This window comes from Chiloscyllium plagiosum, unplaced genomic scaffold (assembly GCF_037043375.1).
Source record: "Chiloscyllium plagiosum isolate Xiang-an unplaced genomic scaffold, Cpla_swu_hap1 HiC_scaffold_6, whole genome shotgun sequence".
Lineage (NCBI taxonomy): Eukaryota > Metazoa > Chordata > Chondrichthyes > Orectolobiformes > Hemiscylliidae > Chiloscyllium > Chiloscyllium plagiosum.
Window position 1 is genome coordinate 43131697 of NW_028270144.1, and position 18101 is coordinate 43149797.

The 18101-nt window shown below is 41.5% G+C and overlaps 1 long non-coding RNA gene across 1 annotated transcript in view; it reads left to right on the forward strand.

Moving 5' to 3' along the window:
- The window catches only part of LOC148149754 (uncharacterized), an 83776-nt gene extending 68390 nt beyond the window's left edge, over nt 1–15386 (forward strand). The window contains exons 2-3 of the long non-coding RNA XR_015757351.1: nt 12074–12251; nt 15326–15386. This is a non-coding gene — a long non-coding RNA (uncharacterized LOC148149754). The remainder of the gene's footprint in view (nt 1–12073; nt 12252–15325) is intronic.
- The last annotated feature ends 2715 nt before the right edge of the window (nt 15387–18101 follow it).

Genomic DNA, 18101 nt, shown 5'->3' on the forward strand with positions numbered 1-18101 from the left:
TAATGAAAGTGAATCAACAAAGCCAAGAAGAGATACCACCTCCACCTCTGTCCCCAGGGAGTTCTCTATTTCGCCTATCACAGCGGTCCAGTATGCCCACAGTCTATGGCAGGACCAAAGACAATGAGTAAGCATGCCTATGCTCACTTTACATTTAGGACACATTGGAGATGTGCCTGCTTTAAATTTAGCAAGACATTCTGGGACAAAATAGACCCTGTGGAGAATCTTCAATTGCAAGGCATGGGTCCTGTTGCAAATCGAGATCCTCTTTCATTTTCCCAGCTATCCTCTCATATTTCAGAAGAGATCTCATTGTCCAATTCCCTCTCACACAGAGCTGTGCGCTCTCTTCTGAGGGATCCATTCCCAATAGATGATAAGCGTTGCTAGAAATAATGTATTCTCAGCACTCACCACCATCTTCTCCATTTTGGACCTATAAGGATCAGTTAGAAGTGTGATCTCTTTTTGTATGAAATCTCTAATTTTAAAGAAACAAAAGAGGTCCCTATTGGGCAATTCATATTTTCGTGCCAACTGGTCAAAGGACATTAATATGCCCTCTTCGAATAAATTACTCAGGCAAGATACGCCCCAAGCTGCCCATAGTTTAAACCCAGAGTCCATCATCCCTGGCTGAAAGCCTGACATACCAACTTTGGGTGTTGAAAATGATGCTTTGGCAATATTGCCCTAATCCTAACACATTGCCTTTCACACCTTGACAGTATTGATGACTATTGGGCTATGGCAATATTCCTTAACTGTTCTCATTTTGTCTAAGAACAGCAGGTTGATAAGGGGTGTCTTGCCTGAGATGCTTCAAAATCCAACCAAAGTGAGTGAAGGTCCCCCCCCCGGGCCCAATCATTCCTGAAAGATAGCAACAAGCTTAACTGATAGTTTTTGATATCTGGTAGACCCACTCCTCCCAATCTGTAAGATAATTGCAATTTAGTCAATTTAATTAGATGCTGCTTGAGATACAAGATAAAAGAACTGAACCAGTCATTCAGTCTTCTAAATATTTGCTTATTATAAAGCAGTGGAAGCATTTGCATAGGATACAATAGGTGGGCAGAATGTTCATTTTAATGAGGGCTACCCAGCCTAACCAAGAGATCGGAAGCGCCTCCCATCTATGAAGGTCCTGCTTGATTCTGTCAAATAAATGTGCAAAATTGTCTTTAAATAGTCGATCAAAAATGGGAGTAATAAATATACCTTAGTAGAGATCGCCCTCCAGCAACCATCTGAAGGGGTACTGAGATCCACCCTCAAGATCACGCACTCTTAGGAGACCACCCCCAGGCATTGCCTCTGACTTCGCAAAATTGATCTTATAACCCGATAAGCCACCAAATTAATGGATTGTATCAGGTGTGGCACTGAGACTGTTGGGTTTGATAAGATGACAAGAACGTCATCTGCGTACAGTGCGATCTTATGTGACTTCATCCCGACTTCTGAAGCGGTTATGTTGGGATCCCTACGTATTGCCTCCACCAGCGGTTCAATCACCAATGTAAAAACCAATGGTGACAAGGGACGGCACTGTTGACTGCACCTACAACTATTAAAATTGCTTGACCGTACACCATTTGTGAGGACTGCAGCAAGAAGATCACGATACAAAACCTCCACCCACCTGATAAAGGTCTTTTCCAGGCCAAACTGCTTCAAAGTATGAAAAAGATATGACTACTTGACCCCGTCAAATGTCTTTTCTGCATCTAAGGAGGTCACCAACATTGTATCGATCGCTGTTGACATACATGGATCATGTTAAGTAATCTCATGACATGATCCATCGATCTGTGACCTTTTATGAACCCCGTCTGGTCCTCCTTAATGATGGACGGCAATACAGTTTCTAGCCTTAATGCCAGAGTCTTAGATAGGATTTTGAAGTCAACATTCAGGAGTGAAATGGGCCTACAGGAAGCACAGTCCTCTTGGGCCTCCCTTTTTTTAAGAATGAGAGAGATGTTTGCCTCTTAGAAATGGTGGGACGAGGCCACGACTACGTGAGTCATTAAACATACCAAGCCTTGGCCCTGACAATATACTTATAAATTCCTTATAGAACTCACTGAAGAGCCCGTCAGGACTCGGAGCCTTCCCATTCTGGACATCATTTCACACAACTTATTATTAGAAAGAAGTCTCCACCAAGTCGCCAGAAAGCCACACACACAGACCAAGTCCTGAACTACGAAAGCAACCACCCCAACACACTCAAAAGAAGTTGCATCAAGACACTGTTCAAAAGGGCTGCAACAACTGCAGCACACCTAAACTGCAAAAAGAGGAAGAAGATCACCTCTACAATGTATTCGCCAAAAACGGATACCCCCGCAATTTCATCAACAGATGTCGAAGGGAAAGACAATGGAATGAGGATATGCCACAACCCAAAAGACTAGCCACGTTACTATGCATCAAGAACATTTCTGAACTGACAGCCAGACTACTACAACCACTAGGACTCATAACAGCACACAAACCAACAGTCACTCTCAGACAACTCAACAGGACAAAGGACCCGATACCCAGCATGAGCAAAACCACCGTAGTGTACAAAGTGCCATGCAAGGACTGCACAAAACACTACATATGACAAACAAGAAGACAGCTAACAATCCGTATCTATGAACACCAACTAGCCAAGAAATGACACGATCAGCTATCCTTAGTAGTCACACACACAGATGACAAGCAACATGAGTTCGACTGGGACAACACTACTATTATAGGACAAGCCAAACAGAGAATAGCCAGGGAATTCCTAGAGGCATGGCACTCATCCACAGATTCCATCAACAAACACATCGCCCTGGACCCAATATACCAGCCACTGTAGCGGACAGCTGGAACTGACAACCGGAAGCGGCAGAGACAAACCACTATACATACCGGAGGAAACATCACAGAAGCGCTTCACAGGAGGCTCCCAAGCACTGAGGATGTCACCTTGACAGGGGACAAAACGTCTGCAACACAAATTCCCAGCTTAGCGAACAGAACTGCAACAACTATTTAGATTCCAGAGAGGAAGAATGTGAATTACGTATCACTGAGCTTTAATGCAAAGGAATCCACAAAACCCAAAAACTACACAGTCTAATATAACTACAGCTAACAAATCTACAAAACTTACAAAAACCATAAAAAGCAAAAACAGAAAAACAATAAAATCGCCAAAGGCACAGATTGGAGCAATTTATTTCCTATTCAAAGGGGGTACCTACACATCCTACAACCCGAGTAACCATCCCAACCACCCTCTCACCTCCTACCAGCTAGCGTCACACAACGTACACCAACCATATGATAGAGAAGAAAACCACCAAGAGCGAGGTTAGTACTATAGATAAATAAACTAGAAATAAATACATCACCCATTCCTTAACATAACTTAGAGATTAAAGATAAAAACTCTATCCCGGACATCATTTCACACAACTTATTATTAGAAAGAAGACTCCACCAAGACGTTTTTAAAGAAAAACAAACCTGAACAGCTCTGTCCTCTATGCCTATTCAGCAGTTCGACTTAAGTCAACATATCCACAAAGTTCTTCGCTTTCTCTGGTGAGCTGAACAAATATATAGATCCATTATGATTGATCTGAAGCACTGCTGGATATCTTGAATACTACGTCCCAAGCTCTCTCAATCTCCTCTTGATGTCATCGTAGGACTTCCTTTTCCAGACCACTGTCACTGAAAAGTCTTGAAAAAAACATGACACTGGAGCTGCCACAAACCAACACCCTCAAATACCTCCCTTGGGCTTTAGAGGCTTCCATGACCCTCTGCTTGTCTTTACAATGATAGAACCTCACCAGGACAGCGTGTGGGCGCTGATCCGCACCTAGCTTTTGTGCCATGATCCGGTGGGCTCTTTTAATTGTTATCCTTCCCTTCTCAACCTCTAAACTAATGATTTCCAGAAACCACATCTTGAAGAACTCCACCGGCCACTCACCTTCCGCCCCCTCCGGTATGCCAACAATGTGCAGGTTCTTTCTTCTGCCCCTGTTTTTGGGATCGTCCACCAGATCCAACAGACCACGGACCTGTGTTTATAGGGCTTCAATCCGGCTCTTAGAGAAGTTAGTTTCTGTCTTTACCCCTGCAGCCTGGTGCTTGAGCTCATCAGTCCTTTTCCCCAGATCTTGCAGCATAGCAGATACAGGAGCCAGCTTCTCCTCAATTTTTTTCCTGGATCTGCCTCCCCAGGACTTTGTGAGATTTGGCCAGCTCCAGGGTCTGGTGAGTAAGCAAGCCCACTGCTTCAGAGGGCTGGGCCGTGGCACGTTTCCTCCTTTTATCAGCATTTTCCAGCTGCAAGGACAAAGTTAAGTCGATTTTTTTCAGCTTTCTAGCTGCTTTCCTTGTTTTTACTTGCAGTAAAGTGCTTGGAATGGGTTCTGGGCTCTGTTGGATGGGTGTTGCAGTGCGGAGCCCAGCAAATGCGATCCTAACAGGATATCGCCATCTTGGATCCCCCACTGTGTCCCATTTTAAACAAACTACAGTCACTTTGTGACAATTCAGTTATTATACTGAGTTACAGCACTTGATTAAACACCCACATGCATATTCCTTCAGCAAAACACAGAAATATAGTAAAAACCTCCTAATCATTAAGGCATCATCTGGACCAGGGAGGATAGGACAGTATCAAGGTATGTGGATATGAATTCTGTGGAGCAGGAGCAGGCTGAGACCATGGGTCAGTCGGGGCAGTCAGACTTGTGGATCTTGGGTAGGAGGTAGAAGTGGGCGATGTGAAGTTCCTGAACTGTGAGATTGAAGCTGTGGGTGGGAGATCCCCTGAGGTGTTGAGGTTGTGTACAGTTTTGTAGATGATGGTTTGGTGATGGGAGGTGAGGTTATGGTTGAGGGGGTGGTAGGAGGATGTGTCTTCAACTGGCACCTAGCTTCAGCTGTTTAGAGGTCAATGTGCCAAATTATCACTGCATTCCCCTTGTCCACTGGTTTGATGGTAAGTTTGGGGTTGGAGCAGAGGGAGTGGAGGGCTGCACGTTGTGAGGGTGAGAGGTTGGAGTGGGTGAGGTGGGTGGACATGTTGAGGCAGTCAATGTCTCCCGGCTGACCCATCGGTTCAGCCTGCTCCTACCCCACCGAATTCATCTCCACATACCTCGATACTGTCCTATTGCGCCGGTCCAGAAACTCCCCAAATACGTTTGAGACACCACCCATGCCCTCCACCTACTCCAAGACTTTAATTTCCCTAGCCTCAACGCCTCATCTTCACCATGGACATCCAGTCCCTATTCACCTCCATCTGCCACAATCAAGGCCTCCAAGTCCTCTGTTTCTTCCCCTCCTGATGTCCCCACCAGTACCCTTCCATTGACACTCTAATTCGTTTGGCTGAACTGGTCCCCACTGTCAACAATTTTTCCCTTGAATCCTCCCACCTCCTGCAGACAAGAGGGGTAGCCATGGGCACCCACATGGGCCCCAGCTATGCCTGTCTCTTTGTCAGCTATGTGGAACAGTCTATCTTCTATAATTACACTGTCATCACTCTCCACCTTTTCCTCCACTACATTTATGACTGCATCGGCACCACCTTGTGCTCCCATGAGGAGGTAGAACAGTACATCAACTTCACCAATACATTCCACCCCAACCTTAAACTCACCTGGACCATCTCACTCACCTCTCTCCCCTTCCAGGACCTCTCCATTTCCATCAATGATGACTCACTCAACACTGACATTTTCTACAAAAACCACCGACTTCCACAGCTACCTGGATTACACCTCCTCCCATCCTGCCTCCTGCAAAAATGCTACCCCTTATTCCCAATTCCTCCGCCTCCACCACATATGCTCCCAGGAGGACCAGTTCCACCACAGAACACACCAGATACAATTTCGCAAAGACTGCAATTTCGCCTCCCACCTGTTTGATGATGCCCTCCAGTACATCTCATCCACTTCCCGCACCTCTGCCCTCAAACCCCACCTCTCCAACCGCAACAAAGACAGAATGCCCCAGGTCCTCATCTCCCAAGCTACCAACCTTCGTATACATCGTGTCATCCTCCACCATTTCCACCACCTACAAATGGACCCCAATATCAGAGGTATATTTCCCTCCCCACCCCTATCTGCTTTCTTTAATTACCATCCCTCCATGACTCCTGGTTCTGATCCACACCCTCCATCAACCCGCCCTCCCCTTACGGCAGCTTCCCCTGCTACCACAGGAATTGCAAAACCTGTGCCCTCACCTTCCCCCTCACCTCTGACAAGGCCCCAAAAGAGCCTTCCACATCCATCAAAGTTTCACCTGCACTTCCACAATGTCATTTATTGTATCCATTGCTACCGATGTGGTCTCTGCATTGGGGAGACAGGATGCTTACTCACAGAATGCTTCAGAGAACATCTCCAGGACACCCATACCAACCAACCCTACCATCCCGTAGCCCAACACTTCACCTCCCCCTCCCATTCCCACTCTGCTGAAGACGTGCAGGTCCTGGGCCTCTTCCATCACCACTCCCTTACCACCCGACGTCTGGAGGAAGAACGCCTCATCTTCTGCCTCAGGACTCTCCAAACCCAATGTGTATTTTACCAGTTTCCTCATTTCCCCTCCCCTCATGGCCTGTCCTTTCTGTCCATCTTCCTTCCAACCTATCTGCATCACCCTCCCCTCCAACCTATCATTATTACTCCCACCTCCATCCACCCATTGCACTTTGAGCTACCTTCCCCCCAGCAACCCCCCCCTCCCCCCCATTTATCTCTCCACTCCCAAGGCTCCCAGCCTCATTCCTGATGAAGGGCTTCTGCCCAAAACATCGATTTTCCTGTTCTTTGGATGCTGCCTGACCTGCTGTGCTTTTCCAGCACCATACTTTTGAGTCAAATCTCCAGCGTCTGCAGTACTCATTTTCACCTAGTGGAAATGGTGGAGATTGGTACAACTTCAGCATTTAAAGGGCATCTGCATGGGTCCATGAATAGGAAGGATTTTGAGAGATATGGGCCAGGTGCTGTACATCTCTCTGGCTCTATGACTCTAAAGGAAAGCTGTCTCACAATATTCACTGGTATCAGCCAACCCTATTGCTGCTGTACCTGCTATAATCACAAAATTTGAGATATTAAAACACAATTCCACCTGCTTCATCGGATTGATGTTAAAATTGCACTAAAACAGATAATCTGTCCTTTATTTTCATTGTTCTTTTGGAATCTTGACATGTGGTTTGTTAAGCTGCGTCCCAACTTCCAAAGCAATGTAAAGTCATCCATTTCTCTGAAGTGTTTAGAAATATCCTGAAGTGCAATATAAATGCAAATTCTTCTTTCATCGTTGACGCAAACAATTGTTCTCATTTTCTGAATCTTAGACAACTTAAAAACAATGTTGCACACTCAGAACAATTACATCACTTAAGAAATGATTCATTGACCAGATTAAAAGAAGGAATTTCATTTTAAATATCAGTTCATCTTTATGTTCGGATATTGACATTTTCAATACTTTTTAAAAAATCTTTTGCTGCTTTCCAGCATTGACATTTTCATTTCAGTTTATTGCATCCAAACTGATCAGCTGAACATTAAAGTTATTTGACACAACGATCTGTCATTTTCAAGTAGCTTCTGAGCTGCCTGTAATTCATTGTGTATCATGAAAGGTTTCAATTCCTTTGTAAAGAATGATACTACAAAGTAATTGCAGGAAGCCAGTTTTGCTTCTCTAGTGCATTCAACAGACTGTGTTGTAAAGTAAGCTGACAAACCTGCAAGAAAACTAGTCACCAGGATACATGAACATCAACTGGGTGCAAAAAGACACAACCCACTATCACTAGTGTCCTTACATACAGATGAGGAGGGACATCACTTTGACTGGGACAACACATCGATCCTAAGCCAAATAGAGACATGAACAAGAATTCCTAAAAGCATGGCATTCCAACCAGAACTCTATCAATAAACACATTGATTTGGACCCCATCTACCACCCTCTGTGAAAAAGAACAGGAGATGACAACGCCAACACTGAGTGACATCACCAACATGTGAAATGACATCACCAACAGAGGAAATGACATCAACAACCCAAGGAAATCTAAACACATAAATAGAAAGTGGGACATAACACAAGCACTTCACTGGAGGCCTACTGATGATCTTACCTAGAATGGTGATGAAACACCTGAAAATGAACCTTCCAGCTGAGCGAGCAAATTTACATCCAGGTAAACCTATATCCTTATACAGACTGAAGACTGTGACAAGTAAGGAATAGATGGCTGATCTTTTGTGAAACCTAGACCTATTGCAACCACTTTACTTGTCCTGAAAAAGTTCCTCATGGAAACCTATGAATAGGAAGGGTTTGGAAGTGATATGGGGCTGGGTGCTGGCAGGTGTGACTAGATTGGTTTGGGATATCTGGTCGGCTTGGATATGTTGGACCGAAGGGTCTGTTTCCATGATGTACATCTCTATGACTCTATGACTCTATATGGGATAAATTACCAAGGAGTCAATTACAGATACTGGATCTCCCTCGACATTGCTAATTAGATGTGGGAATGTTTTGTTTGCAGACACTTGGATGCAGGATGGCAGGTCTACATTAGTGTTAAGAATATGTTTTATGTATTTTTTTTCATGATGGTCTTCAGCAAACCTTTTTTGAACCATTGGTTAGGTCATGCTATGAAAGAGCAAAATGAATAAGAATAGAATCTAAAACAAGATCAAGCATTTCAATGCCACATGCCACTGTTTAGACCCTATTTTAATAGCCTGCCAGTGGGTCTCATCAGCAATTTTCTGAGTACCTTCTAGTAGCTGAATGAATCCTCTTGGGCTGTTGTCCAGGCCATTAAATATCTGCTGTAAATGGCATCAAATCCCAAATTACTTCACAATGAACAAACAGACAAGCTTCTCTCTCTCACTCTCTCACTCACTCACTCTCACTAACACACCCTTACCCATGAATCAAATCTGCCATTTTCATTTTACACTCTCTTTATACTCCTCAAGACTTTTGCAGACTTTTGGGCGGCACGGTGGCACAGTGGTTAGCACTGCTGCCTCACAGCGCCAGAAACCCGGGTTCAATTCCCGCCTCAGGCGACTGTCTGTGTGGAGTTTGCACGTTCTCCCCGTGTCTGCGTGGGTTTCCTCCGGGTGCTCCGGTTTCCTCCCACAGTCCAAAGATGTGCAGGTCAGGTGAATTGGCCATGCTAAATTGTCCGTAGTGTTAGGTAAGGGGTAAATGTAGGGGTATGGGTGGTTTGCGCTTCGGTGGGTCGGTGTGGATTTGTTGGGCCGAAGGGCCTGTTTCCACACTGTAAAGTAATCTAATCTAAATTCAGGGACTTCCTCATTGTTTTGCTTACCCCACTACTTTCATGTCATCTGAAAATGTTAATACTGTGTTTTCTTTGACAAAGTCCAAATCATTCAAGTGATGAGAGCAAATTGGAGCCAATGCTGAAACTTAAAGCACACCCTGCTATCCATTCACTTCAAATAATATTCATTACACTTATCTCTTAGTTTCATCACTATCCCTGTTCCATTTATTAATCAATCATATGTTTACAAGTTTGTGACAACACGTTGCTGTACTTAATTGAACACCTTTTATAGAGCAATATATTTCACATCTACAACATTGGCTTAATCAACGGTACGTCATTTGTTTTTAACAGTCAACTAAATTTGTCAATTATCATTTCCTTTAAAAAATTCTAGGCTATTATCGATTACTTACCCATGCATATCAAAATGATTATTAATTTTATGTCACAGATGGATTCTAAAGGGGAAAAATTTGCTTTCTAACTTCAGTTGCAGCCTCACAGATATATGCCTATTTCCTGGATGTTCCTTGGTTGATGGCATTGAAGAATGTCACATGATGAAGTGGCATATGTCTGTGTAGTTTTGCTAGAAGCAATTCGAAACAAATGAATTTCTCCCCTTAAGGGCTTGTCCATAATTGCTCGACACAAGCTGATTGATTATTTTATCTCTTCGAAAATAAGTGTGTTATACTTCTTATGTTCATATTTAAGAAGGGTTGAAAATTTATGACCAGAGCTTTTGATAAGTCCTTTTTGACTTATCTGGACAGCCTGAGATAAATATCATCAAGGCTTGATAAGTTATTCATCTTGAGTTCAACAACCTTTTTTAGTCCTAATTTATTAGCTGGAGTTAACTTTACCAACTATTTTTTATCCTTCACTAATGTACCCGCATTCCCACTGTCAGAAGTACTAAATATTCATAAATCTTTATTCTCCAGAATTAGGCTATCTTCTTTATGCTTGGATAGCACTTTTATCAATGTAATTACTATGTTTTTGTTGTTGTTTATGAAAGCTTTTGCCATTGACTTTAATAGAATATGCTTGTCTTTGTTTTTCCAATCCTGATCAACTGTTCACATTTTCACACATCTTCAATTAAAATTTCAATTTAACATCATATCTTTCCACTGACTGTGCCATTACCCCTCTTACTCTCTACATTTACATTTACTGTCCGTATTTGTTTAAAGCCCATTCATTCAAAATAACTAGCACATGAAAAGTTATTTCTTTTCTCACATAATTGTACAGGGAATTTTTTTTATTTTGGTGTCAATAATACTGGCACTTCAGCTAATATGGCTGTAATTAGCTAAAATATTATTCATCATAAGAACCAATTAAATATTCAGTGGAAAGAGCACAAAGATTTTAAAAGGTTGCTTTAAATTGCATTTTACTTGAATTTGAAGTTTATCTATGCACCATTCAGTTCCACCTACAGAGATATGGCAACACAGGTATACAGTATGGAGTTTAAATGACAAATTTGACTTTTATCTGATATTGAGCGGTATAATTACATGGGGGCATGACCTGCATGAGGAAGTCAATAGTTTTAAAATAAAGTTTAGCAAATATTTCACCATAATATCTTAAAAGCTAGCTGTATGTCAATTACCTGCTCTGTTAAATTTAAAATTTGATGACAATTAAACTGCTGGATAACACAGCTTTAACAAATAAAAACTTAATAAGACACAGCTAATGTGATGAATATCATTCTGAAGATTACATCAAAAATAAAGAGTACATTTGTCACAAAAGATTCAAAATACATTTATGCTTGAACTCCACAATTCTACTTGTAGCATGCAATTTATTTAATATATAATTTTCTGAATTAACTGAATTGATTTAGTTACTTTAACCAGAACCTTATGTTTTTATGGATACTTGTCAGTTTTGCTGAGTTTCATGGAGACTATCTATCCACAAGACCTAATGGACTTTCCCATTGCAACTTCAACTGCAACCTAATCCATCCACATGGTGCTCCTCTCATCTAGTACCAAACCAATTTCACCACTCACTGAAACTGGAACAAATCATTCCTTCCAGGATGTCCCAAAATACACTCGTATTCCTGGAGCTGGCAACACCTTTAAAAGACAGTTTTACAATTGGACAATCCCTGTTAGTCTGGAGCTGTCCTGCACAGTTCTGGGTATTTGCTCCAGACTAGGAACATAAGGAAAGTTAGTGTCTCATTTTGTGGACTTGGATCAGGAGGTCCTGCTGGATGGGGTGATATAGAGATGGAACATCCTCTTCTACAAGGACTAACATTGGCACCAGATTATGCCAGTCTGGTATGAGGTTGCAACCTGAGCATTCTCATCCATCTGGAGGAATGCACAATAATATTATATAATAATTGGAAGAAGGTCAATGACCTTTTCCTCTCCGACAGTTTAAGTGCCACCATCTTCTGACTGATGTCTCATACTCACTCTGTCTCTGCTGTGCTACCCATCTCTCACCAAAGCTTAGCTCCCTATCATTCTCACTATGGCTTACAAAGTCTTCTCCCTCACTGTCACCCATCCCAATCCCTAACACTACTAACCCTGCATACTCACTGCACTGCGTACTCACTTGCTCAGTATACCCCACCTCAACCTAACACTTTCAGCTCCCTTAATACATGTTTCTTTTTCATTCCAGAAGAACATCAGGTTCAAAGAGTCAAAATGGGCCGTTGGCTACCTTATATTCAGATGTCCACCTACTACAAAGAGAGGAATCTGAGTCTGACCACCATGACATACTAATCCAGTCCAAACCTGTGATCTACTGTCAAAGGCCGCCCTTGACATTTTGTATTGGAATCTCCTGACCAAAGGTGATCTCCTCTAATATGAGTAAGATTTGTTGACCACCTTAACAAATCTAGAACCTGATGATCTTGAACACCTCTATCAAATTTTCTCTCAACTTCCTCACAGTTAAGGAGAACACCACCAGCTTCTCCAATCTATTCATCTAGATTAAATTTCTCAGCCCTGGAATGACTCTGAAAGGTGAACCTTTCTGCACCCTTCCTGAAGCTTTCATATTCTTCCTAAAGTGTGCTCAATAGTAGACAAAATACTCCAGCAGTGCAGTTTTATAAAAGATCACCATAACTTCTTTATTTTGGCACTCAATGTTGCTACTTCTAAAATACAAGATCGCATAAAACCTTTTAACCACTTTCCCAAACTGCTTTGCCACCTTAAAAAATTGGCATAGACAAATTTCCATGTCTCTCTGCTCCTGACTTGCTTTTAGAATTGTACTTTTTATTTCATATTGCCTCTCTTTGGTTTCCGAACAAAGGGCATCACACCCATATTTCTCGACATTAAATTTCATCAGCTAGGTGCCCACCCATCCTACCAGCCTATGTCGTCTTAAAGTTTATCTCTAGCCTTCTTGCTGTTTACAATACATCCAGGTTTCATACTATCTGAAAATTGTGAAACTGTGTCCTGTACATACAAGTCTAAGTCATCATTGTAAGAAAAACATGGTCTCAACTCCATGACACATCTACTCTAATAAGTAATTGTGCACAACTTCTTTTTGTTTCCTATGCCTCAGCTAACTTTGTATTCACACTGTTCACTATCCCTTTTATTCTACAGGCTTCAAACCTTTTGACAAGTCTATTATATGGTACTTTATAAATTGCCTTTCAGGAATTCATTTATCCCACGCCAAACACATAACTCATCTATCATTTCTGTTACTTCATCAAAAAAAAATCAAGGTTTCTGGTAAAAGCATTACAATTAACTAGTGGTGCTTATACGTGTAAAATTATTTACCTCCCAACCAGCAGTGAGTACATTACAATTCACAACTTGTTTAGTTGCTACACTACTTCAATATATTGAAGTGAGACATGAACAATATCTCTGGCAAATTAATAATACAGCAAAGACTCTATGTTGAGACAAATGCACAGTATGTTAGAACACTTTACAAGATTAGATAGGTAACCAGAATTATGCATCTAATTTTACACTAAGTGTGTTGTTGTATCTTCAAACATTTTTTTTCATACAAAATCATTCTGAATTTTCTACTTATTATGTTTATTGTATGGATGACAGCAAACTCGCATTTGAATTAATATTGCCAACTGCAAAGATCGAATTTCTTAATGTAACAGCTCAGACTAGTCCAATCATCATGGTCCCTCCCTACTCTATGTAGACAATACAGTTCCTTAATAGGAATAAACTGTGCAAATATTTCAGCCCCAGGAAATGGTGGGCGGCACGGTGGCACAGTGGTTAGCAATGCTGCCTTCACAGCGCCAGAGATCCGGGTTCAATTCCCGCCTCAGGCGACTGACTGTGTGGAGTTTGCACGTTCTCCCCGCGTCTGCGTGGGTTTCCTCCAGGTGCTCCGGTTTCCTCCCACAGTCCAAAGATGTGCAGGTCAGGTGAATTGGCCATGCTAAATTGCCTGTAGTGTTAGGTAAGGGGTAAATGTAGGGGTATGGGTGGGTTGCGCTTCAGCGGGTCGGTGTGGGTTTGTTGGGTCGAAGGGCCTGTTTCCACACCGTAAGTAATCTAATCTAATAACAAGCCTCATATCTTCATGCCTGCACGAAACAGCATAATCATACTGTGAGCCTGAATCTGAGGGACAAGGACAAAAAGGCAAGGCAAGGCAAGGCAGTGATGTGAGTATCTGGATAGGATCAGAGTGAGCAAGTGTTATGACAGTGAGCAACAGCCCCGAGGTACAGCCTTGCTGAGTTCATTATCTGGGAAGGTGTCCCTAAGCACAAAGTGTCCTTGCTGGAGAATTACAATGACAGTTTCCATTGCATTGCACAGTTCCGAACTTGAAATGCAGTAATGTATTATAAGTGGATAAGCGATGTGCAATTAAGGTTCTCAGAAGCTGACACATGTTGGATACTGATATACATGGATATGTGGTGCATGTGTCCTGTACCCATTGACTATGCACTACGTTTTTACTGCCCAGTGTCTAACATAGAGTTTCTTTAGAGCAGGTGGCAAGTACCAGATACCTACTCTGACTTTGATGTCATCACAGGTTTGCTGGCAGTGGGTGTTATGATTGAAATCAGCAAATTAATGAAGAAGTATAGAGTTAGTAGACCTGTTGATGAGTAATAATATCCATAAGTTAGCAACTCACCATTACTGAACAAGAATCTCACCTTGATGCCAGGTTGCTAAAAGTTGCAGAAAATTGTTTCCAAAGTCAACATAGGCATAAGACTACTCAAAGTCTGCCAGTCTCACCATATCCATGTCATTTAGATTACTGTAGAATTCCACCCTATATGTTCAAAATGAGGCTAATTATATGTGATTAGAATACTTTGTTTTTTGCACTAAACTTGGATCATCATGGGATTCAATTATAGGGATTTCAGAAGTAGGGAAAATGGGATGTACAGAACGCATCATTCAAAATATTACAAATGGGGAAGTGCTGCACAAAGTATCTTTTTCCAAGCACTGTGTGATCTTCAGTCCAATCTGGAAATTAGCTAATAAGAGGTATTGTGATAAGATCGCTATTTACTGCATTAAGCTGAACAGGTTAATTGTTGTCAGGCTTTTCACTACTGTTACGGTGTGAGGCACAGACAACATGCATGAGGAAATCCCAGATGCACTGCATGACATTTCCACCCTTGATTTTTCCCACTGGCAAGTTTTGCTGAGACACTGAGAGACCTCACTTATGGAAAGGGTCTCGAACAGTTTACATTGGTGTTGCTCATCCTTCAAAGTTCAAAAACAAATATATATTGGCATTGCTTTAGCATTTTTACATGAAAACATTGATTGTTATCTTGTTATTTATTGCAATCAAGTGAATGATGAAATGCTCTTGTATGCTAATCACCACATTGTGAAATATTTCCTACATTTGCTGTAGATTTCCACAGAGTCAAACCTGCACTCAAAGAAAGCTTGTGACCTTTTCTTCTTGAAGCTTGGTAAGTAGACACTCTACAAGGTTTTGTTACCTTTAGTTTGGCATGACTGACAAAAAAAAAATAAGGAGAAACTGTTTCCATTAGTGAAATCATGGAGGGGAGGGAGGGAAAATCTTGGGGAAGCATTCTATTATGATCTGGAAGATACTGATGGAAAAGGTAATTTAATTTGGTACAATAATAACTTTCAACTGGAAATTAGAAATCTGTTTGAAAGAGGAATATTTTAAGGATTAATGGGAAAGGCCACATATGGGATTAATTGTAGCCATTTGTAATCAACCAGTCCACATGTATAGTGGCACATCTCTGGAATAAGTAGCATTTAAATCCAAGCTTCCGGGGTGAGAGGAAGGGTCACTACCATTGTACCATAAGACCCTTTAGAACAATAACTGATTCACCAAGCAGAAAGCAGCTTCCAAACCGAGAATCCTCAAGAAAAGCAAGGTTCATGGGCACACCAACACCTGCAGGTGCCCCTCCAAGCCACTTATCATCCTGACTCAGAAATCAATCACTGATCCTTCAGTGTTGCTGGTCAAACAGCCTGGAATTCCTTCCTTAACAGCATTGTGGATCTTCCTACATCGGTACATGGACTGCCGTGATTCAAGAAGACAGCTTATCCCAGTCCTCTGAAGGATAACTAGGTATGGGCAATAAAAACTGGCCAAACCAGCAACACCTGCATCTTATAAATACATTTTAATGAAACACAATATCTGAAGGTTCTGGATTACTATTATGAGACATTATCACACAATCCTCCATGACACTAATTGTCGAGCTGGTTCAAGAGTCAACAAAGAATACCTCTTTTTGTGCTGCATACCTCTTTGATTCTGTGCAAGTTGGGAAATAAAGTAACCTCTCTGTGGCACATTCATGAATTTGCTGCTGGATTAAACCATTCACAATATACCAGGAAGCGATTGATGGTCAGTCAGCTGATTGGTCTCATTAAGACCTGAAGTGTTTGTATTTATTACTGGTAGCTAAGTGTCTTGCCAATTTGTGTCAGATTCCCCAATTACTTAGCACCAAAAGGGTCAAAATATGATAGTGATTAAACTCCAGCAGTACATCTACAAGACACTGAGGGTCAGCAAATCTTGAGTGTTGTCAACTTGTGCTCAAGTACATTAAATTAGGCAAATTGTGAGAGTGTATCTACCAGCCCAAAGAAATTGTTCATCACTACTCTGCTGTCATTTTTTCAACTTCATATTTCCTTTCTTTCCTTCCCTATTATGTGGCACATTATCAAACATCTTTTGGAAATGCAATACATCAACCACATTGTCCTTATCAACCATCTGTGTAGGTCATCGATAAACTCAACATATGCTTTATCTTCTTTTCATTTACACAGATACATAAAAAAAAGGAAAAGGAGTAGGGAATTCAACATTGGTTCTGTAAAATACTCAAATGTTCTTTGAGTCTGCTTTCAATTATTCAAGATGCTCATGGCTGACCAATCAATTTAATATAATGTGGCCACTTACTCCCCATACCCTTTGATCTATTTTGCCCTCAGAACTATAGTTAACTCCTTCTGGAAAACATTTAATGTTTTTGTCTCAATCACTTTCTGTGGCGGAGAATTCCATAAGCACCCTTCTTTCTGCGTGAATAAATTTCTCAATATCTCAGTCCAAAATGACATACCCTGTATCCTTAAACTGTGGACCCTTGTTCTGGATTTCCCAATCATCGGGAAAATCCTTCCTGCATTTATTCTGTCTAGTTTAGTTAGAGTTTTGTAGGTTTCTACGAGACACCCTCATTCTTCTAAACTTCTGTGAATAAAGTCCTAATCAATCCAGTCTCTCTTTATACATCAGTCCCGCTATCCCAGGAATCAGCCTGATACATCTTCATTCACAGCCAAAACATCCTTCTGCAGATAAGGAAAACAAAACTGCACACTATACTCCAGGTGTGGTCTGACAAAATCCCTGTACATTTGCAGCAAATCATCCCTACTCTGACACTTGAATCGTCTCACGATGAAAGTCAAAATGCCATTTGCCTTCTTCACTGCCTGCTGCACTTGCATGCTTACCTTCAGCAATTGGTGTATGAGGACTCCCAGATCTGTTGTACATCCACCTTTCTCAATCTATCATCATTCAGGTAATAAGCTGCCATCTTATCTGCCTTGCATTTTCCCACTGACTCAACTTGTTCAGATCACACTGAAACAACTCTGAATTCTCCTCACAGCTCACCCTCCCACAGATTCGTGTCATCTGCAAATTTCGAGATCTTACATTTAGTATCTTCCATTATATCATTAATAACCATATATTGTGAATAGATGGGGTCCAAGCAGTGATCCCTGCGATGTCTCACTAGTCATTGACTGCCACTTGGGAAATTATCTATTCATTCCTACTCTTCATTCCTTATTGACCAATCAGTTCTCTATTTATGTCAGTACACACTCCAATTTCATGTACTTTTATTTTGTGTGCTAAAATTGCTTATGTGGGACCTTATTGAAAGCTTTCTGAAAGTCTCAATGAACCTCTTCCAGTGGCTCTCCCTCTTATCAACTCTACGAGTTACATCCTTAAAAGTTTCCAGTGGATTATTCAAGTATGATTACCTTTCATATTCAGGAATCTGTCTCCTCCTACTACTGTTTATTAAGTGCTATGTTATGAAATCTTTTATGATGGACTTTAACATTTTCCTCACTACTGA